The sequence below is a fragment of the Myotis yumanensis genome, unplaced genomic scaffold (genome assembly GCF_028538775.1).
Source record: "Myotis yumanensis isolate MYYU_CA2020_CCGP unplaced genomic scaffold, mMyoYum1.0.hap1 SCAF_11, whole genome shotgun sequence".
NCBI classification, from domain to species: Eukaryota; Metazoa; Chordata; class Mammalia; order Chiroptera; family Vespertilionidae; genus Myotis; species Myotis yumanensis.
Window position 1 is genome coordinate 37,090,541 of NW_027223762.1, and position 20,086 is coordinate 37,110,626.

At 44.0% G+C, this 20,086-nt stretch overlaps 1 protein-coding gene across 1 annotated transcript in view; it reads right to left on the bottom strand.

The window, feature by feature from the left end:
• Nucleotides 1-8,360, bottom strand: part of SERTAD2 (SERTA domain containing 2) — a 110,020-nt gene extending 101,660 nt beyond the window's left edge. Inside the window, exon 1 of the mRNA XM_070429343.1 lies at nt 7,673-8,360. The gene's annotated coding sequence lies outside the window, so the exon portion shown is untranslated. The remainder of the gene's footprint in view (nt 1-7,672) is intronic.
• Nucleotides 8,361-20,086: the final 11,726 nt, after the last annotated feature.

The following is a 20,086-nucleotide window of genomic DNA, read 5'->3' on the forward strand; positions in this document are numbered from 1 at the left end:
GAGATGAGCTAAAGCAAACTTTCTATATAGGAGGACTTTGCCTCAACCTCATAAAAGCAGACTGAAATAAATGAAAACTACCAACTTCATACCTTATACAGAGGCAGAGGCAAAAGACAGCTAAAGGAAAAAGCCTACTGTGATCAAGGAAAAAGAATACCAATGTGAAGAGAAGACAGAGCAAAATAAGAAAGATGCTGCACAAAAACAAAAAACAAACGCACGTGGAAATATTAAGAAACTGAAAAACAATGCTAGAACAAAGGAAAGAGGGTTGTGAAAAACAGAAAAAAAATTACATTAAAAGTGAGCTGTTTGGGTCATTTTATTTACTATGGTAAAAGTAAACATTTAATATACTAAAGAGTCATACATACCATCACACAGAACATTATAAACATCCATGTGGACTTTAAATTCAAAAGAGGAGAAGAAATCTATCATTCTAAGTCTCTGTTAGTTGAATGCTGAACAATAAGGGGGAAAGGACACTATATTTTTAAAGTTGCTTTTTGCTAAGCAACTTCATGTTAGACGATAATTGCTCACTATACTCAATATTAGTTGAAACAGATATTTCTTTATATGTCCACTTGTTTTGATAGGTCTTATTCTGAGTCCACTAGAATTCAGTTCCATTTTAAAAAGTGAGTAACATCACAAGGCCGTGACAACTCTTCTGCTGATAACCACAAAGGGACAAAGCTAAATGAAAAGAAATGAACACCAGGTGCTCACTGTGGGCTTTGGACTTTTAAAGTCTGCTAACTCACTTTTAAGGACAAGAGAAGAAAGACTAGTTTCTTAATACACAGCCTTTCCAGACGTATCTTCATTCAAATTTTCAAATAAAAGATTAGCTAAATTACATGAAATCCTACAACCCGCTATATTCTGATGTGTGCACATTTCACTGCATTCCAGGTTCAGAATAAATGAGTATAGCTAAAGAATCATTTTGAAATTTAGAAGTAAATAAATAATTAATTTTTCTCACAAAGTCTGATATGTCTGAACATCTTTTCCTGCAATGTGCAAGCAAGTTTTACAAGCTTTAACTTAATGAAATGTATTATCTCTTAGATACATAAAGCTTGTCCTTACATCAACCCCTGCTATAACCCAGGGTATACCAAAACTCAGCATTATCATTTTACATATATATATTTATATTTCAGAGAGGGAGAGAGATAGAAGCATCAATGATGAGCCCTAGCCTGTTTGGCTCAGTGGATAGAGCATCAGCTCTCGAACTGAAGGGTCCCAGGTTCGATTTCGGTCAAGGGCACATACCTTGGTCGCAGGCTCGACCCCTGGCCCTGCCATGGCACATGTGGAAGGCAACCAATCGATGTGTCTCTTCACATCGATGTTTCTCTCTATATATCTCTCCCTCCCTTCCACTCTCTCTAAAAATTAACGGAAAAACATCCTCGGGTGAGGACTAAAAAAAAAGAAGAAGAAGAAAGAAACATCAATGATGAGAGAGAATCATTGATCGGCTGCCTCCTGTATGCCCTTTACTGGGAATTGAGCCCACAACCCGGGCATGTGCCCTGACAGGGAACTGAACCATGACCTCCTAGCCTACAGGTGGATGCTCAACCACTGAGCCATGCTAGTCAGGCTCAGTGTTATCATTTTAAATCCCATTCAATTAAACCAAAGTTCCTTGCCTCTTTAAAAGGTACCTTATACATTCTTGTGAACATATCAATTAAAAATCTCTTCAAATATAAAGTTAAAAGAAAAAATGCCCTTCAGACAAATGATCTAAAAGGCCACAATTTTTAAATGACGATAAATATCCATTTCTAAATGCTAATGTTTACTTTATATTTGCTTGCATTTTGTCCTCATGCTTTCAAAAAGTACTTACAACGTACCCCTGCAACATCCTCTGTGAATGAGGGTAGGATTAACTGCCTTCCCTCTTCCCACTGAAAGGATAAGAACTCCAAGAGCCATGGAGGTGAAGTGTAAAGCTCAAGGTCACCTACTCAGTCTAGATCCATGGACCTTAATTTTAAGTTTATGTCAATAGATAATGTATATATTATTTTCCTCTATTTTTGATCACTGACAGATATAGCAGGTCCTCGAACAATGTAGTTTCATTCATCATCATTTCATCTTAAGGTAGAAAACTAACTCATAGCAATTAGCCTATGGTAAATTTTACATTGATTTCATTTTACGTTGTCTTGCTTAAAGTCACAGAACCTATTGATGACGTTAAGTGAAGTCTTAGTTTACAGTTCCTCATTTTCCTAATGTTAGAAGACAGCACAGAAATCACAAGCCTTAAAGTTTTTATCTACCTCATTCTTCTCTTCTTTCCAAACAATTTTTCATCAGAAACATTGCTTTTTTAAAAAGCTGGATACATTATATGTGACTATAAAATACTAATACTCAAATGTCTTCACAAAAATGTTACATGAAAAGAAGAGATAAGAAAGAGATGTGAGCTACAGAAACAGTCATGCTAAAATGTGCCAGGTGAAAAATAAATGACCTTCCCATCTTGCAGACCATACACTTGTGTAGTTTCTACATGCCTATAAATTAACTTTTTTAAGTTTCATTTTTAGATTGGCTGCTTTAAAAGTATATGAACGCCCTAACCGGTTTGGCTCAGTGGATAGAGCGTCGGCCTGCGGACTCAAGGGTCCCGGGTTCGATTCTGGTCAAGGGCATGTACCTTGGTTGTGGGCACATACCCAGTAGGGAGTGTGCAGGAGGCAGCTGATCGATGTTTCTCTCTCATCGATGTTTCTAACTCTCTATCCCTCTCCCTTCCTCTCTGCAAAAAATCAATAAAACATATTTTAAAAATAAATAAATAAAAGTATATGAACAACAAAGGACAAGTTTTCTAAATTAGTTGTTTTAGCCAATGAAAATGCAACATATTCCGCTAAATTGGGCAATTGGTGATTAGGTTAAACAAAGGATTATATATACAAGAGTATCCACATCGTAGAATATAATATACATATTTGAAAAGTTTTAATAATGTTAGGGACCATTAACACTTCTGAGTCAATCAGTATCCAGATTTTGTTAATGAGGATATCTCTTTTATAAAAGGTATTTTTGCATTTTATAATTTCAGAAGCATAATAAATTAAACTGGATTTTATTGACAAATAAAACAGAGTGATTCTATAAATGAAGCAGGTGCTAGGCCTCATCAATTTTGTTTATTTAAAATATATCTATTCCCTAATTGTGTAATGCCTACTAAGTATGTGGTGAAGTTTAAAGTGTTTTATTTACTAATTACATATACCTCCTTAATGAGTCCTATTACACTATTTACGACAGCTATTTCTAAAGTTAATTATTTATTAAGATTATGCAAGAGAAAGAGTTTCATTCTTGAATGGGAAGAGAAACAAAGCTTTGGTTCTTAAGGAAATGACGCCGTTTTATTTTCACAGTGTTAGCTTGATAAATTCTCTTTATTATTATTAATTCTGAAGCTGAAAATAACATCACAACATCATTTAGGACATGCAAAAATCTAATTTGTATAATTCACATTTATAGTAACATCCAACTTAGTAACAGGAAATTTGGGAGTCAGAACATCTTACAATAATAAATGGACATGTCAGGTATCAAAGGAATATATGTGATATGTACTTTTCTGACTATTTTAGGTTTAATCTTTAAAATGAAAAATAGTTTCTTAATAAAATATGTTATACTGTAATTGCCCTCATTGGTCCTCTATTTACAAAAATAATAATTGAGAGCATAAAAATTCAACTTAACAATACAAATACTAGCATTCTCCACCATATTATGTACATATCATTCACCTAACTCATAAACAACTTCAGAATAATATTATTTAATTCATTCCACAGCATTCATTAAGCTTCTTTATGTACCAGGAACCCTGCTAGATACTGGAGATTAAATTATGAATGAAACACACACACACACACACACACATATATATATATACACATTAATGAAAGAGAAACATGCAAATTGGTGTCACTCCGCTATGCCCACCAGCCAATCAGAGTGACTATGCAAATTAACCCAACAAAGATGGCGGTTAATTTGCATATGCAGGCACCGAGCAAAGACTGAAGACTGAAGACTGAAGAGGCTTGGCTTCTCCGCTGAGGCCGGACCAAAGGCCTGGGTCCTGGGTGCCGGAGGAAAACCGGTGCCGGCAGCCAGGGGAAGGAAGGTCTATTGCACAAATCTCTTCATGCAACAGGCCTCATATATATACACACACACACACACACACACACACACACACATAGAGGTCCAATGCACAAAATTCGTGCAAGGGGCTTGGCCCTCACAGCCGCGACGGCTTGCCTTGGCCCTCGCAGCCCTGGCTTCGTCCGGAAGGTCATCTGGCTGTCTGGTCTAATTAGCATATTATGCTTTTTTTATTAATATAGATATATTTTTTAAATTGATTTCAGAGAGGAAGGGAGAGGAAGAGAGAGAGAGAAACCTCAATGATGAAAGAGGATCATTGACTGGTTGCCTTCTGCATGCTCCTTACTGGGGATTGAGCCCACAACCTAGGCATGTGCCCTGACTGGGAATCGAACAGTGACCTCCTGGTTCATAGGTCAAAGCTCAACCACTGAGCCATGCCGCCAGCTGGGCTGAAACAGTCTTCTTACCCTCAAAGAGCTTTCTCTTTAGTAAAGGAGAAAATCACAGCCAAAACCGGTTTGGCTCAGTGGATAGAGCGTCGGCCTGTGGACTGAAAGGTCCCAGGTTCGACTCCGGTCAAGGGCATGTACCTGGGTTGCGGGCACATCCCCCGTAGGAGATGTGCAGGAGGCAGCTGATCGATGTTTCTCTCTCATCGATGTTTCTAACTCTCTATCTCTCTCCCCTCCTCTCTGTAAAAATCAATAAAATATATTTTTTTTAAAAAAGGAGAAAATCACAGATAACAGCAAATGTGTGATAGGTATCACCATAATAGAAGTATATACATCCTCTTATGCAAGCTTAAATGAAAGAGTGACCAACTCAGCTCATCGAATAACTAAATTTCATAAATATATATATAAATGCTTGTTTAAAGTATAAATCCCAAAGAATATCATGCATATTGATAATAATTCTGCTTATTTTGACAGCAACAATTCTTTATCTTTACAAAAAATTTACTCATGTTTCAAGACATACCAGAAGGATAACAGGGAATTAAACTTGAAAAGATGTTTCAAATGCTAGTCAAGATCTTTACAAAGATGTACTAAATATTAGTCAAGATCTTTGCATGGCCCTGGCCGAGTAGCACAATTGGTTAGAGCGTCATCTGGATACACCAAGATTGCTGGTTCAATACGGAGTCAGAGCATATACAAGTGGAGGGGACCTAATTTATGGTGAGAGAAGACGGTTTGACTTTGGGTGGCAAGCAGACAGTGCAATATACAGATCTTGTATCATAGAAATGTACACTTGAAACCTATATGATCTAATTACCCAATGTCACTCCAATAAATTTAATAAAAATTTTAAAAATGACTCAACCAATGAATGCATAAATTAGTGGAACATGTGATGTTTCTCTTTCTCTCTCTCTCTCTCTTTCTCTCTCAAAGAAATCAATTAAAAAAATTTCTTTTAAATCTTTGCAGCCCAGCAGGCATGGCTCAGAGGTTGAGTGTTGACCTATGAACCAGGAGGTCATACTTTAATTCCTGGTCGTTGGGGCATATGCCCGGGTTTCGGGCTCAATCCCAAGTGTGGGGCGTGCAGGAGGCAGCCGATCAATGATTTTCTCTCATCACTGATGTTTCTATCTCTCTCTCTCCCATTTCCTTCCTCTCTGAAATCAATAAAAAATACATTAAAAAAAATAAAAAGTATTTGCATATGTTAACTCATTCTGACCCCACAATAAACCTATGAAGTGTTTTCTATTATCCCCATTTTACAGATGGGGAATCTGTGGTTAACTTGACCATGGTCACATAGACAACAAGAGGAAATGCTGGGACTTGAACTTACAGAACCTAATTCTAGAGGCCCCACTCTTAACCACTATATTAGACATCCTCGATAAGGGTGGTGGTGATGATGGAACAGCTAACACCAAGTGCTCTGTGACATGCATTCTTAGTTATCCTTACAGCAGCCCTTTAAGGAAGTCATCCTTCCCATTTACAGGAGAAAATCAGCAGAGGCCAGGTTTAAAAGTTGCCCAAGGTCAAACAGCTATCTAAGGATGGCAGCAAGATTCAAACTCAGGCAGCCTGGCTCCTGTGCTATGAGGCCTCTCAATGATTCAGTCCGACACTCAGGCAGAAGGCCACATGATAAATTTATTAAACAATTCAAAAAAGCTTTGTATAAGTCTTCCTGAAACACTTTGCAAGATTTGGGAGCTTAAGACAAGCATTTCCTTACGATAGCATTTACATTTGAGTCAACTTGACTACTTTAGGCTGATCACAAACACATTTCTGCTCTTCAAAAATAAATCTTTCTATAGAAAATTGGCAGATTTTAGTGCAGGTTTAGTCTATTCTTTAAACTTAAATTTAGTAACAACTTATTCTGATTAGTCTGAAAGAGAAGGAGAGAATGAACTACTAAGAGGCCTTTCCTATACTTTATTATATCAAAACACGCTTGGTTTGGCCTAATTTGAATCTTGTGGACAACTAGACCAGAACTTGATACAAAAAGAGTAATAACATTTTAAATAGGCTGAATTCTCAAAAGTAACCTCAGAAGCCGATTCAGAGTAACTATGCGTAATTTTTACTTTTATCTCCAATTAAATACTAAAGATGCATAAGGCAAGATTCTCATAAAGCATATATGGGCAAGTATGTATACTTCTGAGCTACCAACAATCAAGAAACCAAATTAAATTTTTACAAAACTCTGTAGCATGGCATTGTTTAAGAGCAATCAAAAATACAAAAGAGGGATAGCAAAAGGGAAAAAAAAACAAAACACCACTATTTTTATCCTTAACACACCCCACTGTGCCCAGTGCCTGAGAAATAAAAAATCCGGTGTTGTAATTTCTTGCTAGAAAAGAGGTGAACTGAAGATGCAGTATGAAGCCGGATTTTCATCTTACCTTGCTTTCCTCCAACAGGTTCAAAGACTTCATCGCCTTTACTTTAATACTTAATTCATATTTTTTTTTCCAAAAGGGAACCTATAAAACTATTTTAAAATAAAAATAGTCAGCCACACCACTAGGCAACCTGCCTTCCCTTGCTCTAGTATCACACATCCAAATGAGAAATCACCTTTTGTCTTGCCTTGACTCAATAAAAGTTTAACTCTGATTTGGAGGAACATGTACCCACTGGCCATGTGACACTCTGTGCAGGTCACAGAGTCTCTTAGATCGCACTGCTGACTGTTACAGCTCACGAAGCATCCTAGAGACAGAAAGCGTGCCATTGCCGCTCATTTTAGAAGCGTGCTCGTGCCCCGATGGTGGAAGTCTGGCAATAAATACCTAGAAACACAGCAGGGCTGGTGAATGAGGGGGGCGGGGGGAGCGGGAGCCGGGCGGGAGGCAGTCTCCACCTCGGGTCCACGCCGGACCCGGAGCCTTCTCCCCTCCATGCGACCCCTGCCCCCCGGGGTGGACGGCTCCAGCATTTGTCCACAGCGCCCCAAGACCCCGCACGGCACTCACCCTTCCGCGGAGAAGTCGCCACCGGGTCCAGCTCCGAGACGGGTCGGGGTGGCAGCGAGGGAGGGGACGTCTGGGCTGTGGGCGGGGGGTGCCGGTGCGTCACTCGAGCGCAGGACGGTGAGTTCGGGCGGCGGGAGCCGAGAGGAGCGGGGACATCAAGTCACGGCCGAAGAAAGGAGGAGAAACGTGGGGGGCGGGGGGGGGGCGGGAGGTGGAGAGCCCCCTCCCTAAAATAAACTCTCGGGCCCCTGCGACCCGCTGCCCCAGAGAGGGAAAATGAAATCGGGGGGCACTGGACTGATCAATGAATCTCTAAAACGACGAGGAGCGAGGAACAGACTTTAATTTAAAGGGGGACACGGAGCGAGGGCTGGCGGGGAGGCAGAAGTCGCGCTGGGTCTATCCCATGCCTTTGCAGTCCCCGAGCAGAGGAGGAGGCTGGCGGAGGGGAAGTTGCAGCGGCTCCTGAGGAGGAGGTGGAGGAGGAGGTGGAGGAGGAGGAGGTTGCACCGTAACAAGTACAGACAGACAGCCATGGATCAGAGGGGCGCTGCGAGCAGGGGCGGCCGCGGCGGGGCGAGCGGCGGCGGCGGCGGCGGCGGCAGCACCGCCTGCTCAGCTCGCTCAAGACATTTAATTGGATTGATGGGTTGTGCAGTGACTCACAGACTTTACAGAGTCGTACAGCAGTCCCCGCCCAGCTGGCCGGGGGGATGCGGCGGAGACGGCGGGGAAAGGGGGTCGCGGACGAGCCGGGAAGGGAGGCGGCGACTGAGAGGGCGAGGCGTTGGGGGGCGGAAAGCGGAGCGGAGCCATCCAATGGCGAAGCCCGCCGCTCCGACGGGCGTGAGCGCCGGCCAATGATAGCGCGGCTCGCTCGGCGGCTGGCTGCGCCCCTAGCCCACTGAGTCTACTGAGGACACTGCCGCGATCGGGGCGGGGGAAGTGGCGTGGGGGGTGGGGAGAGTGGGTGGACGTTGAGGTGGGGGTGGAGGGAAAGAGGAGGCGCCGGAGACCCGCGGAGTCACTCCGCTCGCCTCGCTTCAGAAGTGGCACCTTCCGCCAATCGCAGGGCCGCTTGGGGGTGATGGACGCCAGGGTGTGACCAATTAGGAGGAGACGATGCCCTCAGCGAGGCAGAGGGGAAGAAGTAGGCGGGCCGACGCCCTCCCCCTCCCTCCCTCCCGCCCGCCCCGTTGGGGTCAGTCACGCAAAGAACAGTGTGAGGGCTGGGGCCGCGCGGGGGGGCGGCGGGGGGCCGCGCTGCTGGCGGCGTGACAGCGATCGCGACAGGCTGTGGTGCCCACACCGCGTCGGCGGGAGGAGGCGGCGGAGGCTGGCTCCTTACTCAGCTTGCAGGCTGCGGCGGCTGCTCCAGCTCAGCCTCTGCCGTGCGCGGCCGGGAGCCCCGGAGGCCAAGCCCCACACCCGAGGAGCAGCCGCATTTGGAGTGAATCAGATCAAAACTTTGCCCACGTCCGTGCAGCGCCTACTCTCGGAGACAGCTCCGTGGGGCTGTGCTCCGGGCTCCCAGGCAGCTGGGAGCCAGAGACCCGAGGCTTGGCCACGGCATTTGCGTCCTTGCTTGCCCGTTTTCTGGGGAAGTCAGGGGAGGGTGTGGACAGGTTGAAACAGCTCCTGAATACATACCTTTTCTTCTTCTTCTTTTTAATGGAGTTTCCGGAAAAGGCACTTCTTAACCTGGCACGAGCGAAGCTGTATGGGCTTTGTTTTTTAAATGCATGTCTGCACCTTCCGCAACCTCTCGCCCAATCTCTGCCCAGCAGCCTCCTTCACCTGCTCCCTGACGGCAATGCTAGGGAGGGCTCACTATTAGATCTTGTCACTGCTCCTTCCCAGGAACTATGGCTTTTCTCAGTTTCTTGCCTACGGTCCAATACGCATGTTACAGACCTTAACCCTTTCCGCGCACGTTTGCAAGTAGCGGTAATTACCAATCAACCTGGATAGAAATGCCCACAAAAGCAGTTACTTCTTTCCCACAAGGTGCATTTCTGCACCTTGACGTTTACGACAGTTGCTCCCTATCCCAGGAAAGGAAACTCATGTCTCATCCCTCCAAAAAGAGGTTTTCAAAACTACTTAGAAGGCCCATTGTCCACTTGCCATAGACAAGACAACTAGAGAGACCTAGAGTCGATTTAGGGTCCTGAGATGACCTAGATAATGTTTTCTCTTCCATAAGATTAAAACCTACAGTGGTCTGGAAGTCAGAGAACATGGACGTTTGCTCTGGCCATGTTGAAGTTTTCCTTGATTATTGTCATTTTCGGGTATGATTCTTCCCCTGAGCTGTAATAGTGACACTCAGCCTGACGCCGTTTACCTCTCCCCTTTCTGACTTAGCCCTACTCCATGATGTCTGCTGTAATCCTGAGTCCGCCTAAGAAAATGAGCTGCGCTGCAAACTTTTGCAGTGCCTCGCTTGTGCATGCGTTGCCCCTCTGTGTGTCGAAACTCCTTTGGAATTCAGTGCAAGGAGGCCAGTGTCCTCACCCCAGGACATAGTGACCCATGAAAGGTAGACAGTGTTGTCTTACCAGGTCACCCTGTGATAATCTAGACAAAGTAAATCCCGCACATGGGAAAAATCACCTCCATTTCTAATGTGTGCTTTTGTACTACATTTAAGAATGTGCTAATGGTGCATTTTTTTAAAAAATATTTTTTATTGATTTCCAAGAGAAAAGGAGAGGGAGAGACAGAAACATCAATAATGAGAATCATTGATCAGCTGCCTCCTGCACGCCCCCTACTGGGGATTGAGCCCTCAACCCAGGCATGTGCCCTCATCAGGAATTGCACCGTGACCTCTTGGTTCATAGGTCAGCGCTTAACCGCCGAGCCATGCTGGCAGGGCTAGCCAAACCTAACCTTAACTGCTATAGTAAGAAACCTAAATATGAAATCAATTTATGAAAACCAAAACTATTCCTACATACTAGTACTAATAAACTAGAAAATACAACAAAACTGTAAAGTTAAGAATTCACCTGAGATAGAATGCACAAAACCTTTAGGAAGAAAATGTTAAGTCTATTAAAAGACTTCAAAGAAGACCTAAGTAGGGGAATATATAATATTTGTGGATAGGATGCTGTAAAATTACTAAACTCTGAATGATCTCTAAATTTATTCATAAACTCAATGTAAACCTTTCAAACTAAGGAAGAAAATGTTAAGTCTATTTTTTTAAAATATATTTTTATTTATTTCAGAGAGGAAGGGAGAGATAAAAAACATCAATGATAAGAGAGAATCATTGATCCGTTGCCTCCTGCACCCCCCCCCCCCCCCCCCCACTGGGGATAGAGCCCACAACCCCGGCAAGTGCCCTTGACTGGAATCAAACCCAGGACCCTTCAGTATGCAGGCTCTATCCACTGAGCCAAACCGGGTAGGGCTGTTAAATCTATTAAAAGACTTCAAAGAAGACCTAAGTAGGGGAATATATAATATTTGTGGATAGGATTGTTAAGCTCTGAATGATCTCTAAATGTATTCATAATCTCAATGTAAACCTTTCAAACTTGTAGCAGGATTTGAGGAATTTAAGCATTCTGAAATGCATACAGAAGACTAAATTCCACTATAACCTGGCCATTTTTTAAAAAAGAAAACCCGAGGGAGGGGAAATTCACCTTCCCAGATAGTAAGACATAATATGTTATAGTAACAGGCATGTGGAACAGAGTAGAGAACTCAGAAACAACCCATTTACCTGTGAGAACTTGGTATGCAATAATGGTCACATCACACAAAATCTATGTTAAAATCATGCTGAGATAGTCAACTATTGCTGCAATAATAACACTATTTAATAAATAATCCCAAAATATCAGTACCTATAGCAGCCATTGTTTTTTCTCCTTCATGAGTTAGTATGTGAACTGAGATTTTGCTGATCTCATCTGGGTTCAAGACTTGGCTGGGCTCAGCCAAGTTCAGCTGGGCTTGGCTCCAGGACACAGGTTAAGTTCAGGTCTTCATCACATGTGTCATTCTGGCAATGACAGAAGCAGAAAAAGTGAAGTCAAATCACTCAAACACATTTAAGGCCCCTGCTCCCATCACATCTTCTAACATTCCATTGGCCAAATAAGTCACATGGCCATGTCCAACCTCAATAGTGGAAGAACTGCAAAATCACACAGCAAAGGGCCTGGGTATATAAATCTATAGCAGGAAGGACATGAAGGGTTGGGAATGAGAATTCAATCTAACACAGAGGTTTCATAGATAATATTGGGGAAATTGGTTCATTGTGGAGAAAAAGTTGCATCCATATCTCCTACCATATGCAAAAGTATGAGCTCTCAGTGAATTTTAAAAAACCTAAGAGTCAAAGGGAAAATTATGAAGCCAATAGAAATTAAAAGCAGAAGAATAGCTTTGGAATCCTAGGATAGGAAAATGCTTCTTAAGTAAGACTCTAAAAGCATAAACTATAAAAGCAAAACAATGATAAACTGTGCTACATCAAAATTAGAGTTTTCTGTTCCACAGAGAACATCACAAATAAGTTAAGATAGAATTGATAGATTGTGAGGTATTCCCAAAGGTTAAAACCAACAAGAGACTAATATCTAGAATATTCTAGGAATTCCTGCAAATCATTGAGGGGAAAAAACACACACAAACAACCAACCAAACAAACAAACAAACAAAAAACCCACAGGAAACATAACAGAACAATAGCCAAAGAATATGAACAGGCAGATTTACAGAAGGGAAACTTGAGAAACTAACAAGTAGGTGAAGCGATATACAGATAAAAGCATATTAATACAATACGACACTTCTTTACATGTATTAAACAGGCAAAAATGCGAAAGATGGTTAACACCCAGTGTTGGCTAGGCTGGGAAGAAGCCATTGCTGTTAGAACTTAAGTCCAGGTCATTTTGGAGTTGTTTTGTAGCATGTATTTTCCTGATGGCCCAGCAGTTCCACTCCTGGGAATATGCACCCCTAAGAAACTCTTGCATAAGCCCATAACAGGACGCGATTGAGGATACTCATCACAGCAGCATTTGAGATAGCAGCATATTATATGCAAACTTAGTACACATCACCTGTAAAATGGTAAGAAAAACAGTGAATACTCTGGAATAACATGCAGCTGTTGGAAGTAATGCACTAAATGTACATCTTGCAACATGGATAAATCTTTAAAAGATGTTATAACTGGCCCTAACCGGTTTGGCTCAGTGGATAGAGCCTCGACCTGAGGACTGAAGGGTCCCAGGTTCGATTCCAGCCTAGGGCATGTAACTTGATTGCAGGCACATCCCCAGTAGGGGGGTGTGCAGGAGGCAGCTAATCGATGTTTCTAACTCTCTATCCCTCTCCTTCCTCTCTGTAAAAAAAAAAATCAATAAAATATGTTTGTTTGTTTGTGTTTTTTTTTAAAAAGGAAGATATCTCTTTAAAAAAAAAAAAGATGTTATAACTGAAAAAAAGGTAAAAAAGAAAACAAGATCATGTAAGTCCCAGGCCTTGGGATGTGTTTCGTTATAGGATGTATCAATATGTTTTTCATTTCTGCTCTTAATCTGGGGCACTCAGAGGGGAGGTACGAAAGGTGCTGTTACGACTCACTTCTGACTCAAATATTTTCTTCCCGTTTTCACATGAAGTTGTGGCAGGCTTTCATGCAGGCCCTCCCCCCACATCCCACATTTACTCCTTCTCCAGGCCCATGGTTTCTCCCACCATGGCATGCCCTGTCACCCCCCCTGCTCCCCCATACGTGTTGAATATACATTTATCTGGTTATATGTTTCCTTCTCAGGCTGGGTGGGAGATGAGTGTTGGCTCTCGAGGAGGGGGCTGCACAGTCAGAGATATAAAATACAATCTTGCCACTGTACCACTCACACCTGCCTACATCCCCATTTCCAAGTGAGAAACACCCAAACATCTCGGGATTTTAGAAAGCTTTATTTCAAGACTGACCTAAAAATGTGTTTGCTTATGTATTTTTATATACCTTCTAGGGTGCTACCGGTGCTAATAATAACCATAAGGATGATATAACAGTAATTGTAATATGAGCTTTGTGTCAATAAGCAGGAGACACTGAGGCCTTTTAAAGTTGACTGAGAGGGACGTGTTGGAAAAAACATAACTAGCTGTAGAGCCTTAGGACACGTATCAGAAATAGATCCCTGAAATCAGGGTTGATAAGCAAGTAAAGGAGTTCCCAGAAGGTATGGGGATAGATAGATGAGTTAGGGGGCTTTCTAACCTGAAGACTGGAATACATGTGACGGCTCTTGAAATTCCTCCCAGCCCTGTCAGGTTATGAATCTCTACACAATTGTTTCCCACAAAGGTACACTGAAAATAGCCCCTGCTTGGATTATACTGTCTTAAAAGCCTGTCTCTACCCAAAGCATTCCTTAATGGCTCATTACTAGCATATGAAATTCTGACCCTTAGTAATGGCTATGATTGCATGGTCCTCAAACTCACATATGCAGGAGCCTGCCTGAGCCCAGGTAGGGAGCTCTGCAGGGTAGCAAATGAGGACCAGCTGCCCACACCCCTTCCTGGGGGGACTGAGCAACAGCTGCAGGCTCCTCTCCAAATAGCTTTGGGTCCCTGGTTTCTGCAGAAGCCAGAATGTGAGCCTGCAAAGATGACTGTTCTCAGGATCGCATATGTTATGATCCCACTTAGGGTCTGTAATGCTCATCACTAGCTCCCCAAATTGGAGCATTAATGTTAGCTTGCATCTCTTACATAACACTAACCCTAAAAGGTCTAATAATTTATTCATCTGTAGTTTCTGTAACTCCTGGGAGCTGTGTGATCCCATTATTCTGTATTTGTTGAACACTTTCTGAGTTCTAGACAGTCTTGGGAGATGTAAATGGAAAAGTAGATTGAGCCCAGATTATAGAACCTTAAACGCCTGGTTAAGAGTGTCAATTTATAGGATAAGGTAGTAGGGAGCCTTCGAAGGTGTTTGAGAACTGGAATAGCATGATGAAAAGAGTGTTTTAAATTTAATTGAGCAAAATATCTGGGAAAAGGACAAACAACTAGTAAGTCCTATTATAGGAAAGCCTCTCTGGTAAGCGCAGGGGAAAGGGAGTCCTTGCCTTCCAATAATTTGTAGTTGCTAGGCATTGGTCTGTGTCTGTTTTTAATACAGGGGGGTAGCATTTTGAGGTATTAACCAGTGTAGTTTCCCTGTATTTCCTATACCCGCGTCCATTTCCTCAGGGTATGTACATGCACAGAAGAGATTTGGGAAGAAAGAAGGGTCAACTCCTGACTTTCTGGTCTCAAAATGGACTTGAAGAACTCCCAGCAGACACTAGCTCTAGAGAAAGGCCCAAGTTTTCATAAGCTACAAGGCAACATGAAAGCATAGATTTGGAAGCACAATTTGTGGGGCCCAGAAAAAAGTGTTGTTAAACGTACTAGAATATAGATGTTTTCCCTTTCTTCTACAGTTTTTATCTCAACTTGCGTTGGTTTTCAAAATCTGTTATTTAATGTCATTAGGCAAAAATTGAAATTATTAGCCTAAATTTTATTGTTCATTTTTGTATCGTGCAATACCAGTTTTAAATGCAAATATAACAGCATGTAACTTCTAAGCAGAATCACTGAAATTATGCAATTTATATCTTGTATTTTATTCTTACCCCAGTGGGACAATGAAAATGCTGCACAAAACTAACTCAACCATTTGTTTTTTTCCACTTATTAATACGTGCCTTCTACCAACACTCTTCCTGCCCTTTACTGATGACTAAGGAAGGGCTGAAAGGGAAAGGAACTATGGGGTGCCCTACATTTCTCTTTCCTTCCGTGTCTTCATTTTAGCATGTGGTTGGCTAATAGAGGGAAGTACCCGAAGTGAGAAAGGCTATGATAAGATTCCTGGGCTGCTCATGTGTTTAGAATGCCATTGCCCTTTTTCTGTGTTCAAACAAGTCCTGGTTTGAAGGAAAGCATGACCCCTCAGGGTTGTCAGCGCCTCCACTTAATCAAAGATGAAACACACATCTTGCTGAACTCCCAGGACCGTGGGACATCCAGAATTCTGCGCTCACGGGGCAGCAGGAGCAGCAGAACTACATTCCTCTGCTCATGCTCCACTGTCCCACTGGATTTCACAATAAAACATGCTGAATGCAAATCTTTGACAATTAGCCCGGTGAAGAGGTATAGTGAAAAAACAATCCTGTAAGTCAATAACAACAACACAATACTCCTGTGGAATTGCCACAGGGGAGGGCAATCTAGGTTGTAAGGAGCCCCTATCTTCCATGGTGGCATTTATGGCTCTAAGATCTTGCAAAAGTCTCCACTTGCCTGATTTCTTTCTTATTACAAATATGGGTGTGTTCCAGGGACTCTTTGATGGCTCTATATGTCCCTCTGCTAATTGCTGATCAATTAATTGTCGGGCTGCTGAAATCTTGGACCTTAATCATTCTAGCCACTAAATATACTCCTACAGGATGCTTATGGCAGGAAGGACCATTAGAATGGATACATTTACCTGTCACTCCTAGGAAGATTGTAACATCCTATCCCTCCCTAGTGGCCACTCTCATTATCAAAGATAGCCGACGCAGTATCAAACTCTTTGGAAGAGAAGTCACTGAGATAATAATCTACACTAATAAAAGAGAAACATGGTAATTGGCGTACGACCGCTACCCTTTTCATTGGCTAATCAGTGAGTATATGCAAATTAACTGTCAGCCAAGATGGCGGCCGGCAGCCAGGCAGCTGGAAGGGAACATGAGGCTTGCTTGCTGCAGACTCCAACATGCCCCGCCTCACTTTCCGGCCTCTCAGTTGCAACTCTAAGCAACTATATACTATGTTGCAAATAAGAAGCTAAACAAAAGCCCAGAAACCGGCTTTCAGTCAGCCGGGCTTTACCAACACTGTATCGATGTTTTCAGCGGCGAGGCTTCAGAGCTAAAGCTGGCCCAGAATAAAAAAAAAAAAGAAAAGAAAACAAGGAGCGGTTGGAAGCTTCAGTCACTCGCTTCTGGAAAACAGCCCTCAGCCCCTCACCCAGACAGGCCAGGCACCCCAGTGGGGACCCCCACCCTGATCCAGGACATCCTTCAGGGCAAACCAGCCGGCCCCCACCCGTGCACCAGGCCTCTATTCTATATAGTAAAAGGGTAATATGCCTCCCGGCACTGGGATCAGCGGAGCAGCGAGGCTCCCGGCACCGGGGTCAGCGTGACAGGGTGCAGCACCCAAACCCCCTGATCGCCCTGCAGCTCTGTGTGTGACAGGGGGCGGGCCCACAACCTCCCTATCTGGCCTGCTCTGTGCCTGATAGGGGGGAGCTCCCCAATCCCCTGCTTGCCCTGCGGCTCTGTGTGTGACAGGGTGCGGTGCCCCAACCCCCCCCCCCCCCCCACGGGCCCTGCTCTGTGTGTGACAGGGTAGAGCCATAACCTCTCCATCGGCCCTGCCTCGAGTGTGACAGTGGCGGCACCCCAACCCCCTGATCGGCCCTGCTCTGTGGGTGATAGAGGGCGGCGCCCCAACCTCCCTCCACGGGCCTTGCTCTGTGTGTGACAGGGTAGAGCCATAACCTCCCCATTGGCCCTGCCCTGAGTGTGACAGGGTGCAGTGCCCCAACCCCCTGATCCGCCCTGCTCTGTGTGTGACAGGGGGCGGTGCCCCAACTCCCCTGATGGGCCCTGCTCTGTGCATGACAGGGGGCAGCACCCCAACCCCCTGATGGGCCCTGCTCTGTGAGTGACAGGGGGCGGTGCCCCAACTCCCCTGATGGGCCCTGCTCTGTGCATGACAGGGAGCAGCACCCCAACCCCCTGATGGGCCCTGCTCTGTGCGTGACAGGGGGTGGCGTCGCAACCTCCCCATCGACCCTGCCTTGAGTGTGACAGGGGGCGGTGCCCCAACCCCCCAATCGGCCCTACCCTGAGCGTGACTGAGGGTGGCATTGCAACCTCCCGATCCGCCCTGCTCTGTGCATGATGGGGCGGCGCCACAACTCCCCAATTGGCCCTGCTCTGAGCCTGATCAGAGGCTGCACTTAGGAATTGGGCCTGCCCTCTGCCACCCGGGAGCAGGCCTAAGCCAGCAGGTTGTTATCTCCCGAGGGGTCCCAGACTGCGAGAGGGCACAGGCCGGGCTGGGGGACCCCTCTCCCCCCGCCCCGAGTGCACAAATTTTTGTGCACCGGGCCTCTAGTACCTTATAAAAGAGAACCTGGCTATGCTGATGATCTGAGCGCTGTCTCCGTGTCATTCCTTCTTCGCCGACTCCGTCCACACCTTTGGGAACCCCTGGACCTGCTGGGGCTGGACCTCAACAAAAACATAGATTCAGAAATAAAACCAAGACTTGAGATAGCACAGCAGCAGAGTGCCCTTCTGATTCCAGGTGCTGTGCAGTGTACAGGGGACCCTGTTTGAAAGCTGGATGGAGGGCCAGGATGCCCTGCCGTGGACAAGTGAATGATGCTCTAGACTGGAGGTGGGAGGGAGAGCCAGAATTCTAAATACGAACGTGTCTCTGAGAAAGAGGACTGAGTCTTGCTCCTCTGCCCACTCTTCCACCTCCCCACCGGGTCACACCCTAGAACCCACTTCCAAAGTTTTATGTCATCTGTTGAGAACTTGGAAACTTACAAAGAAAAAAATTAAACTATATATCATCTTGCTGTCCGGAGAGAGCCACTGTTAAAATTTTGGTCTATATGTGTACAAAATTTAGAAATGTATAGTAATATATGGTAAACAGTTCTCATGCCACTTCATATGCTTCTAGAACACAGTTTTAAATGTAACTTCACATTTTTTTTTTTTTTTTTGGTGAATATTTGGTGGGATTTTGCACAATGAATTCTGGAGGGAAGAATCTATCAGCAGGGAGCCTGGTCAGGAAATAAACGCAAGAACTCAAGCGGGGGGTCTGGGCTGGAGGTCGGCAATGGGGAGAGAGAGAAGGCGCCTGGAGGAGGCTCAGAATAGAATGTTGAGTGAAAAATGCGAGTCATCAAAGAGTCCATCTATTTATAGTTCGAAAGGCAGAGAAAATGAAACGCGATGTTATACAGGAATACACACATAACCATTGCAACTGTAAAGTAAAACATGATTCTGAAAAGTATTCCCGAGGCGAAGCCAGGGAGGCGAAGGTGCTGAGAAATGGGCACTCGGGGGTTTCTAAGGCCCTGGGGATGTTCTATTTCTTTTTAAATGTATTTTTGTTGATTTCAGAGAGGAAGGGAGAGGGAGAGAGAGATAGAAACATCAATGGTGAGACAGAATCATTGATTGGCTGCCTCCTGCATGCTCCCCACTGGGGACCAAGCCTGCAACTTGGACAGGTGTGACCTCCTGGTTCATAGGCTGATGCTCAACCACTGAGCCACATGATGTTCTATTTCTTAAGCCTGGTGGTAGATGCATGTGTGTTCAATTTATTATTTTTTTCAGCATGGTGCACTTTCATTTTATATATTCTTTTGTATAATATGATATAGGCTAGTATATCTTAAGCCAGTTCCAAAAGATCAGGTTTTCCCCAACCTCACTCTTCTGTATCCTGAGGCTTTGCTAGACAGGTTATACAAACTGGGCTCTTCCCCCAAGCATCCGCTCCCTCCCCAACTGCTTAATTAATAATAATAAATAATAATAATAATAATAATAATAATAATTTAATATTGTTCTTAAGTAGCTATCCGGAGTATATTTACCTGAAAGTGTCATTTCTGAGCTGAGACCAGCAGCAATGCAAGCATACACCAGAACGTGAATACGCAGACACACGAATATATGAAGGTCTAATCATGCAGGGATGAGCATGGCCACGGGCTGGAAAAGCTTTCTGCTCTGAAAGTGCCTGCCTTGCCGCATGAGTAGCAGGCGCACAGCATGCTTTTCCAAACCAAATCTAAGATGTTGAAGGGAGAAGGAGTAGGCAAGTGCCTCACAGGGTCCTCTTTACTGTGTGGCAAGATCATCGAGGACAATTACATGGCGATCTCTCCATGCCTGTAGTAGACATGCTACAGAAGATACTTTCAGCAGGCTCACAAACCTTTTTTATCCTAATAGTATACACATATTTTATTCTAAAGTGCATACTACATATATCACTGACACCTAAAAGCCGTGACTATTGTTTAGAGCTAAGCTAAGCTAAAGGAGAGAGCAGCCCTAACCGGTTTGGCTCAGTGGATAGAGCATCGGACTTCGGACTGAATGGTCCCAGGTTCGATTCTGGTCAAGGGCATGTAGCTTGGTTGCGGGCACATCCCCAGTAGGGAGTGTGCAGAAGGCAGCTGAATCGATGTTTCTCTCTCATCGATGTTTCTAGCTCTCTATCCCTCTTCCTCTCCCTTTCTCTCTGTAAAATATAAGTAAA